The sequence below is a fragment of the Sciurus vulgaris genome (assembly GCF_902686455.1).
Source record: "Sciurus vulgaris genome assembly, chromosome: 6".
NCBI classification, from domain to species: domain Eukaryota; kingdom Metazoa; phylum Chordata; class Mammalia; order Rodentia; family Sciuridae; genus Sciurus; species Sciurus vulgaris.
This window is the reverse complement of record NC_136466.1, coordinates 145002384-145011159: the sequence shown is the minus strand read 5'-3', so window position 1 is coordinate 145011159 and position 8776 is coordinate 145002384. Positions and strand designations below refer to the sequence as shown.

General features: G+C 47.1%; 1 protein-coding gene across 5 annotated transcripts in view; it reads left to right on the top strand.

Moving 5' to 3' along the window:
• PDZD2 (PDZ domain containing 2) overlaps positions 1 to 8776 on the top strand; it is a 373385-nt gene that overhangs the window by 22870 nt on the left and 341739 nt on the right. For 4 of the 5 annotated variants that reach the window (XM_079144474.1, XM_079144467.1, XM_079144471.1 and 1 more), the window contains exon 2: positions 6110 to 6194. The exons of the other annotated variant lie outside the window; for it this stretch is intronic. The gene's annotated coding sequence lies outside the window, so the exon portion shown is untranslated. The remainder of the gene's footprint in view (positions 1 to 6109; positions 6195 to 8776) is intronic. 5 annotated transcript variants of the gene reach the window in all.

Sequence of the window (8776 nt, the reverse complement as noted above, 5' to 3'; positions counted from 1 at the left end):
CATGATAGAACGGGACTCCTCCATCTAGAGGAGGTTACCTACAATTAAATAATTCTTGCCTAGTCTGTGTATTATCACACAGCAAGCATGGATCTCTGAGTTTTAGCGAAGCTGTATGTTGATTTAATCTAACAAAAATGATTTCTCTGCCATATAACAGCCTCGTGCAGGAGTTCTCGATCAGCAGGTGCTCTCCTCCACATGGTGACTCAGGGATGCAGGCTTTTCTGTCTTGTGCTGCCACAATTTCCTAGGGCTGCAGTAATCTACCTGCAGCTGGTAGCAGGGAAGACAGTGGGGGAAAGGCATGTCTGCTTCTGAGATGCCTTGGCTTGGAAGTGGTACACATCACTGCCTCTAATATTTCATGGCTGAGAATTCACCATGTTTTCCTCGTCAGAGGCAAAGAGGGCTGGGAAGTATACCTCACGATGAGTCTAAACGAGATGGAAGGGAATATCTAGAACTTGGGGAATATGTGGAATTTTGGCCACTGGTTTTGCTAAGTACTTTACCGGGAAGGTCTTTGGATGCTATATAGGCATGTAAGAGGGGTACCTAACCTGGAATCACCCATTCTTTTTCCTTCCTTCCCCTCACTTCCTGAGCTCGATTTCAGCTCTCCAGCCTGCCCTCCTCTCCCTATCACACACACGCATCTTTCCCCCTCGCAGTGTTTCTCCCTCTCCACCTTGCCCCTCCTCTGGTTGACTCAGTGTTCCATCAGGGACAAAGGTCAAATGCATTTTCCCCAGGAGGCCTCTTCGGGACCCACAAATCCAGGTGGCAGGTGTGTGTTCTGCCTTTCTGTGAAGGCAAAGCAAGATTTTATTTATTGGGGTTTGAGAGCCCACAGGAAGGCACTTCTGCTAATCAAATGGGAGTTTCACATTCTAAAGTTTACATGTTAACATGTAGACAGAAGCGAGGGGCAAGGGAGCCAAAAGAACATGGGGGAGTAAGAAAGGGGTCTCTGCACCTTTCAGCAGCTGGAAGGAGAGCCTTTCAGGTCTTTGCAGCTGGAGAGGAAGCCTGAGGGGTCCTGGGCTACTTCAATTCAGGAGCCTACACTTCCATCAGAGAATAATTGAAGCAATTTTCCACATGTTTAAGGAATGAAGCACCTAAATGAGGGCAGATGCTCTGCTTGGTGACAGTGTCCTCTTCATCCAGGGAAGAGAAGGAGATGGTTATCCAGTCAACCTTGGACTTAAAACTGAAGCTGGAGGGCAGAGTGTAGAATCCTCCAGGGTCAGAGCAATCACGGAATGCACCTTCCTATTCCAACAGGATCTTACAAAGGAGCATCGGGTTTTAATTTTAGGGTATAAGAAATGAGCATTTTCTCCTGCAGTTGAACTTATCTCCTTATTCAAAGAATATTTTCTTACTAATTACTTTTAATGATCTCCAGGAAAAGTATCTTGTGTGATTATTTTGACAAGTTCATACATGCAAGCGGCTTGCTGACCTGCATTTATGAGGTGATGGCTGTTTCTACTGCTTAGGTTACCACTGAAGTTGCCTAAAAATAGACCAGTGAACTAGGTAGGTGCTCAGGAAAAACTTGGTAGGATGGATGAGGACCTTGTGAATCCCACTGGCTCCCTGCAGGACACTGTCCATTTCTTCTTCCCCACTAAAGCATGGGCTGGGCCAGTATACCATGAGAAAATCGTTTTGCTATGAAAATAAACACAGATGCCAACTGAAGATGAAGTATCCAAGGTAAGGGGTTAATCTTTAAGGTCAGGGGGGCCCTTCTCCATTAGCAGCCTTTCGGGAGCCCTCGGCCTCTCAGCTGCCCAAGTGTTTCTTGTGATCACAGCCCAAGCCCAGACGTCCACCCTGTCACTCACCTGATAGTGATAGAGACCTCCTGTGTGGCTTCTAGCACAAGGGATGCCGGGTGAGCAGGGCACTCAGAACCCCCAGCCCACAGGGCGCTCCCGTTCCAGGAGGAGGAAAGCATAAAAAGTCAACGAGGGTGCCTGCCGTGTAACTTCAGGGAGCCGAGTGCCGCTTAAAGAAAAGTGAAGCAGATTAAGGGTCAGAGAATGATGCCCAGGACTTGGCTAGAGTGTGGGTGGGGAAGGCCGCTCTGGGAAAGTGAAGCTTGAGCAGAGGCCTGGATGATGGGAAGGAGTTGGTCACTGATTTCAGGGAGTGGAAACTGCTGAGAAGAGACAGCAAGTGCAAGGACCCAGAGGGGACAACCAGCAGGGCCAGTGGGAGGGAGAGCGGTGTGCCTTTAGAGGATTGGTAGTCCTCCCTGTCACCACAGCTGTCCTACTGCAGGGGTCCTCCCTGTCACAGCTCCTCTCTGAAGGCCAGTGATGGCATCCGTGACCCCAGATCACCAGAGGGCAGGAGGCAGTGGGGCTGGTGCCACTTGAGAAGCCATGCTGACCCCTGCTTCAGGAGGTCGAAGGAAGTGCATGGGGGGGCAGAGTTCCTTGACAAATTATTTTTTTCTTTAGTCTACACATGCAGCTCTGGAGGTCTGATGTCCAGTCTTTACTCTTTGGTGTAAAGGGAGGAATTGATGAACCTTGTGGCCCCTGATAGAGAAGTCCACTTGGAAGTTGGTAGAACATCGAACTACTTCCTTCTGTTCCTCCATCCATGGTGCCATGCACCCTCAGGCAAGCCCTTGGCCCCGGGGGCCTTTGACTTTCAGCAGAGAACTCTGATCTCAAGTCCCATTCAACCTTGACCATTGCCTGAAAACTCCTCTGATCTTTCCAGTTAACGGCAGCTCTGTTGCTAATAAATCCTATGCAATCTTCTGCCTTCATTGAGTTTTATGACATATTTGCATGTCAGGATCATTTTGGGTTTTGGAGTTTGTGTCTCCTGCTGTTCCTAATGTCATAAGTGGATAGTGATAACCCAGGAGGGGATTATGTTCTGGGCTTGTGAGTAGATGAGCTTTAAAAACATCAATCTTATTTGCAGGCAAATATGGCTAATGATAGACTGGGGAAAACAAAATAATTCTAATTCTGCAGTGAATGCTTGGTTGTTTCCAAAGTGCCTGTTTTTTAATGAAGTACAGAAGAGAATGAAGGACAAGGGGAAAAATAGAAATAGCTTAGGGGAAAAGGTAGAGAGAGGTAGCTGTTTCTTCTTCTTCTTCTTCTTTTTAGTTGCTGTTCTAATAAAAATAAAAACAGACCAACCAAAGTAACAAAGTAAGGGAGCAGCATTGGCCCACCCCTGCGTGGGCTAGGGCTGAACCTGGGGCCCCTACCTGTCTGTGGGTCACCTCTACTGCAGGGGTTCTTCACTGGGCTGATTTCGTCACTGAGAGTGCTGGGGACATCTCATGAGTAGAGGCCAGGCATGCTGCTCAGTATCCAGCAATGCACAAACAGCCTGCTTCAACAAAGAGTGACCGGCCCCTAAAGTCAGTCGTGGGGAGATGGAGCAGCTCTGCTCTGGTGACTCCTGTTCTGCTTATCTGTGTGGGCTGGCTGTCCTTGCCCAGTTCTCTTATCTCCAAGTGAAGGCCTGGGTGGGACCTAGAAATGATCTAACCCTGATCCACGTTTTGCAGGTGGGACTTCAGACAGACTGTGACTTTCCTAAGTTCACACAGCTTTGTAGTAATGGAGGTGGGATCAATGAACAGGAAAAAATTGATAAGAGCTTTTGCAAAAGAAGGAGGCGTTGTGGGTTTTTTGTGTTCTACTTTTGGATTATTGCTTTGTTCATTTAGTAATAATTGGTTGAGCATCTATTATATTATTGGCACTCTGCTCCCATTCATCACCTGAGTAAACATGCAGACTGCCTAAAAGGGGCAGTGAAAGAATAATAATAGTAATAATAACCTTGAGAACATTTATTGAAAGTTTATTCTGGACCAGCACTATACTAAATCCTTTTTAAACTCCTTTCTCTAGTGGAATCTTTCCCACAACCCTGAAAGCATGTACAGTTTTTATTCCCATTTTAAAGATGACAAAACTAAAGTTGGAGGAGATAAGAAGTAGCAGGGCTAGGATTCCAGGTTTGTTCTACTGGATTCCAGAGCTCTCCTCTTTTTCTACATGATTATTAGATATTAAATGGTTGCTGTAGGTGGAAACTTTTTTTTTTTTTTTAAGAAATTTTTGTTTGTTTTTGTAGTAGTGAGGATGGAACCTAGGGGCTCACGTAGGCTAGGCATGTGCTCTACCACTGAGTGACATTCCCAGTCCCTTTAGAGTATTTTGCAAAACTCAAGGAGAAGAAATGTAGTTATTTTGCTGGTTTCCATTATACCAGCCACCAAAGGGGGTTTTGCTAGTTTTTTAAAAAAATTATTTATTTTTTAATTTTTTACAGACTGCATGTTGATTCATTGTACACAAATGGGGTACATCATTTCGTTTCTACAGTTGTACACAATTTGATTCGTACCATTTGTGTAATTGTACATGTACATAGAGTAATGATGTCTGTTTCATTCCACCATTTTTCATACCCCCCTCACTTCCTTCTACATAATCTAAAGTTTTGACTGCTGTTGTTTAAAGATTTTCAAAGACATTTATTTAATTTCCATAAATACGTATTTTTTTGTGAGTTGCTACCATGTCAGGAAGATGGCTAAACACTGGGGATTCAGCAATGAACAAAATACTTGTCTTAGTTCAATTCCCCCAAATACAGACACTGGTGTGGAATGGGGAGGTGGGGGAAGAAGGGATGAAGCTGATAAGGAGCTGCTGATGAGATGACTGCAGTCAGCCAGGGCTCCCTTCCTCTGTGGATCTAGGAGACTGTGTGGACCACACCTCAGAATGGCCTCTGGTTATCTAACCACAGGCTCCTACCCTATTCCTTCATTGCATGCACATTGCTTCTGAAGACATTGACTCCCTGGTACCTCTCCAGGCCAGATACCATCCCCAGGCAGAGACAGAAGAACCCCAGGTCAAGTTCGAGAACTGTCCTTAGGAGATCTCCAGGGAGGGTGGCTAGGACCACCAGCTATGTCACTATCCAGCTCCTGCCCTTGAGGAACTCTCAGTCCTGTGGAGCAGGAGGATTACCAGAATTCACAGTACAGTAGGACCATGGGAAGATGAGCCCCAGGCGTGGAGAAGAGCAACCAAAAGAGATGCCTTCATCAGGGGACGTTAAGAAGGCTTTCCAGAGGAGGTGACACTGAAGGGCTAAGGACAGATTAAAAATAGCCCCCATCACTGATGTCTTCCTTACTCTCATCACTAGGACACAGCATGTAACACTGTCAAGAGGTGCCCTTGCCGTCAGAGCATTTAGTTCTTTCCTGTGTGTTGTCATGCTAGGACACCCTTGTGATCAGCATCAGGACGAGGAGCCTGGCATGCTCTGCTCACAGCAGCCAGCACCTCCAAGCTATCGTCCTTGAAATTGTGCAGCAAAGAGCCTGGTGCCAGCCCCCTGGCCCTGCCTGTCCTCTGGAGCTAGCCCTTCTTCTGGTCCAGATCTCCAGATTATTATTGTTATTGGTGTGGAACTTGGGCAGGTGGCCCACCTGGTGGAACCTGAGCTTGTGATAGCAGTAGAGGACAGGCCCTCATGGCCCATGCTAATGCTCCTCTGTGCAAAATCTAGAAGAAAAAAAAAAAAAATGTGTGCAGATCACATGGAGAGCTTGTTAAAATAGATTCCCGAGGCCACCTCCAGAGGTTGTGGTTCAGTAGTCGTGGGTCAGCCAGACGCTTGCATTTACCAGGCTCCCTCCTTTCCTAAAGTGGCTGGGCTGTGGTCCCACGTGGCAGAGCAAGACTCCAGGATAATTCCTTCTCTCCTGGCTGTGTCCACGTGCATCAGGGTTTCTCAGTCTGGGCATTTTGGTTATCTGGGGCTGGATAATTGTTTGTTGCGGGCTGTCTGTGCCTTTAGTCACACCCCTGAGCTTAACCCAGTAGATACCAGAAGTACCTTCTATCATAACAACCTAAAATGTCAATGACCACTGGCCCCCTAGGAGGCAAAACTTGACCCCCAAACTAGATGTTCTAGACGACTGCTTTCCAGACCTCTGTGCACATGTGAATCAGCAGGGGATTTGTTAAAATGTTGATTCAGCAGGTCTGGGGAGGGGCCTGAGTCTATTTCTGTGGCCTTCCAGGTAATGCTGATGCTGCTGGTTGGTGGACACTTTAAGCAGGCACAGTCCACATTTCTGTGAGTGGAGAGCTTTGGTTGAACTTAAGGTATGAAGTTGTCCGTGCAAGTGCTAGTAACTGGGTCAGTCCCTCTGCTTTCCTCCTGGGTCCCAGGGTTGATTAAATCTGTGGCTGCTGCTTCCCCTCCCCTACCAGGCCCTCCTCCAGCTGGGCTCCTGCCCTGCTTGTCCAGAGAGGAGTGAGCCTTCCTCTGGGAATGACAGCAAGTCTGTTTTCCCTAGATATGTAGGGATCTCACCAGGACATGCTCAATCCCCAGAGAGCCACTTTGCACTTTTGAGTCTTGCATTTTATAAAATGAGTTTTAAAGGTAGAAAATAGAAGGAAAGAGCTTCCCTTATGGAAGGTCAGAAGCACAAGTGTGCCAACCTGAAACTCTGGAGGTCTTAGGGAGTCTCTGGGGGCCTAGGGAGGGGGCAGTTCTCACAGCCAGAGAAGAACCTGCAATTATGGAACAGAACCAGGAAGGCCTGAGGCAGATGGGGCTGGAGGTGGGGCTCCCTTTACACATCACCGAACCCCAGGAGTTGTTCCAGTAATGAAACTCTTTGCAGACTTCTAGAAATGCTGTCACTTTGCCCACTGTTATTTTTAGCCCTTGTCTGTTTCCTATTGTTAGGAACAGTAAAAATTCTTAAGAGACCTTTTCTGCCTGCTTTGGTGAGATGGTTTGAGATAGTAAGGTAAAAGAAAAGTGGCTACTATCTGGCAAAGTTCCCAAAGAAGGCATTCTGGTATGGGGAGAGGGGAATGGGCAGCTGGTCTCTATAGGTGAGTGCTAGGGTTCCCCATGAGGACATCGCAAGTGGAATAAAGTCTCTAAGGTGTGGTCACTGTTTCAGTAGGGTCTTTAGGACAGACCTATGCTTCCTAAAGTACTGGGTGTATTGGGTGTGGAAGGAAAGCATTCCAATTCCTAAAATGCAAATGGCTGCACTGAGGACTCCCACTGGCTGGACTTGGGATGCTGTGTTTGACAAGCCCTACCCTTAACAGAATACAGCCCCTTGGTCTTCTAGTAGGAAGGAGGTACACATCTACAAAGATTTATGTGGGATAGAGGGCAGGGAGGTCAGGCAGTGCTAGGACAGAATGTTTGTGTCCTCCAAAATTCATATTGAAACCCTAATTCCCACTGTGAGGATATTTCGAGATAGGGCCATTGGGAGGTGATTAGGGCATGAGGTAGAGTCCCCACAATGACATTAGTGCCCATGGAGAGGGGACACCAGAGAGATTGCTTCCTCTCTCTCTCCACCATGTGAAGACCTACCCAGGAATAGGTCCCTCACCAGGAACTGAATCTGCTGGTTGGTTGATCTCGGACTTCCAAGAAGTATGAGAAATAAACTTCTGTTGTTCAAAAGCCACCTAGTTTATGGCAGTACTTGGACAGAGCAGCTTGAATGGACTAAGACAGCCTAAAAGACAACATAGACCAGCAGGCTCCCAAATGCTATCTGTGAACAGATCCTGCTCAGGACAGAAGTTTCATTCTGGTGAAAAATGAGGGGAATAAGGTCAACACAGCGAGTTTTTCTTAAAGCTAAACATATTCATTTTAAAGAATGAGCTTTGTGCTCTGCATACAGCCTTCCTGCTTCAGAAGAGGTTAAATGGTCTTGTCATTAATGAAAGTATGGTGTTTCTCAATGATATTTATTTATTTGGTATCTTTATTGGCCAAAAAAAAAGTTTGAAATAGTTTTGTTCCAACAATAATTTATAAAATTTTTATTGGCCTGTGAAATCCAGATGTCTATAAACCACCGAATTGGGCAATTAGAAAAGTGGAGACCAGCAATGGTAACGCCTGGACTTGGCTGGTAGCTGTAGGAGGAGAAGGGATGGAAGGAGGACAGGACAGAGCTTTGGGGCTGGCTTTTTGGATGCCTCTGCAACTTGGTGACGAAGGGAACTTTTATAGAATGCGGAAATTGGCGAGGGAACAGGTCTGGGGACAGATGGAGCATTTGGGAGTCATAATCATAAAAACATTAATGGCTGCTGTTTGTCGAGGGTACAGTTCTGTGAGCTCCAGTCCCGTGATTTCATTTACCCACGTGATAACTCTGTGATGTTGGTGCTGATGTTACCTCGAGATTACAGTGTAGACAGAGAGGGGAGCACTGGCCTCGGCACTCAGCAAGCAGTGTGGGGGAGTCACATGTGGACTCCGGTGGCCTAAAGCCCATGAAGGCACCAGGGTGCTGTTCTGTTGCTCCACCATCTGTGGAACCTGGGTGCTGTGGCACGGGTGGGGCCTGAGAAGAGATGATGCAAAGGGAAGGAGCAGATCACAGATCATGAGAATGTTTAGTCAAAGAACCCAGAAACTCACAGATCCCATCTCCTACCAGCCAGTCCTCCTGAAAGAAAGCGCTGTATGCAGAGGGCTTTGGCTGGCTACTGGACGCCATTTGTTTCTGGTTGCGTTGGCCCCACATCACACTGTGCAATTGTGTCTGGGTTGGAGGTGGACTGAAGTCTAGAAGCTGGTAGGTTCCTTCCCTCCCCACCCCCATTTCCCAAGTTCACCCCTGAGGTTTGGCTGTGCGCACTGATGGGGAGGAACGGCTGTGCAGGGCACGCCCACCACCAGGAAGAAG